The following is a 2,054-nucleotide window of genomic DNA, read 5'->3' on the forward strand; positions in this document are numbered from 1 at the left end:
TGCGAGTTGGTAGATTGTAGATGAATGAAAATTAGTTCCCGAAAACGGAGTTTTTAGCACGTTATTTATAGAGAAAATCAGCCAAAAAGATAAAATATCAAAACAAAGTTCTAGCGCACATAAAACGATGTTGGCGCCAACGCTGGCTATTGGTGCCAGACGCTAACATTAGCGCCAGGCGCCAAGCGTAGCGCCAGGCGCTACAGCTGGCGTTTGGCGCTGATTCAGAAATTCACGCGTTTTCTTAAAATCAGATAGAAATTGCCGTAAAGGAGGATAAAATCGTATCTTCCTCAAAAAATGTTCTTTGATTTTTTAATTAAAACTCTAAAAAGTCAACAAAAGTGAATTTATCAATGCTAATTGAATTAAGGAATGAAAAGAATCTTCTAGAAGAATCTAGAAGACTAAAACCATTCCTAATTGCATTAGGAATGATAAATCCATATTAGGCCCTCCCCTAGATCATTGGGCCGCATATAAGGCTCAAACCGGGCCCAATTCAGTAAATTGGCCATAACTTCCTCAATATTCATCGGAATTGGGCTTATAATATATCGTTGGAAAGCTCTTGTCAAGCCCCATACAACTACACTACTATTGGACCCATATCATGGACCAAACAAACTGGATTGGCTGTTTTCTTAAAAATAAGTTTTTAAAAACAGAGAGAAGAGAAAAGAAATTAAAACTATCCGCAACACTAAACTTTCCACACTTTCACTTCATTTGATTATGATTCGACGTGATAGGTACTCATCACTGGGTTTGGTTTTGGGGAGACACAAATGGGTGTCTACAGATACTAGGGTCAATAACTTTCTATGATTTCATTCATTTCAATGCCTTTTTTACTTTTATTATCTGAATATTCTACTTTCCATTGCCAAAATGCTTTTTTACTAACACTGAACTACTGAATCTTCAATATATAGTGATGTCTCTAATGACACATTATTGAATACCCTTGAACAACGTATGAGACACTAGACATGGAAAACGAGTCGGGAGCAGGTTGGGTTAGTTCGGATCGGGGTCAATGGTAATTCAGGTCGGGTCGGGTATCGGGTCAACACTTCAAGTCGAGTTCGAGTCGAGTTGAGTTTGGGTCTGGTCATTTTGGGGGTTAGTCTTCGGATCCAATTATCGGGTCAAGTTCGGGTCGGGTCAAACTCGGGTCAGATTGCGTTCGTGTCGGGTCAATTCGGGTCAGGTCAATCTTCGTCTATGTCGATGTAAAAATTTGACTAATAATACTTCCTTTATTCATTTTTACTTGACCCGCTTTGACTTTTACACTATTCACCACCCTTCATTTGACCGCCTCTTATGAGTTATTTTTAAGGAAAAACATATTTATGTGAGGTTTTGTTAGAATCGTCCTAATAAGTACTATCATAATATATAACTTTTATAATTTTTACTTATGGAGATGTTAAGTGATTGATGATTAAAATTATGCATTGACAAGTGTAATAAATGAAATAGGTCAAGTAAAAAAGAATAGAGTAAGTATACTATAATTATCAATAAGTATAAAGTATAATAATTAAATATTAATAATATATTAATTAGACAATTCCAACAGTACTATATACACAAGACTGTATTGTTTCATATGTATGATCACTATCATTGATTAATTTGTTAGAAATTCAAATTATATAAAGTGAATAGTGGAAAAAAAAAAATCAATGTAACTCTTAAAAGAAAAGGCTAAGAGTAATAATAACAACAACAATGTTCCTGGGGGTTGTTAAACATCGCTCCCATTTTATTAGGCATTGATCGCATTTTTTATATAAACTTCCGTATTAACCCCTTGTAAATAAATACTCACGACACTCACAACACTCATTCCTGAAATCACAACTCACTTCACACTCATTTCATCTATAAAAATATTTTTTATTTAAAAGTGGAGCTCCGCCTGAAAATTCCGAAAGTACCAAGGAGGATCTAAAAATTTCAGGCGGATCTACTGATAAGTGGTTTATTTGACCACTTATAGTGTTGAATTAAGCCCGATTTTGTAATCTTTTTCCTCTATTTCT

Source organism: Chenopodium quinoa, unplaced genomic scaffold (genome assembly GCF_001683475.1).
Source record: "Chenopodium quinoa cultivar QQ74 unplaced genomic scaffold, ASM168347v1, whole genome shotgun sequence".
In the NCBI taxonomy this organism is placed as follows: domain Eukaryota; kingdom Viridiplantae; phylum Streptophyta; class Magnoliopsida; order Caryophyllales; family Amaranthaceae; genus Chenopodium; species Chenopodium quinoa.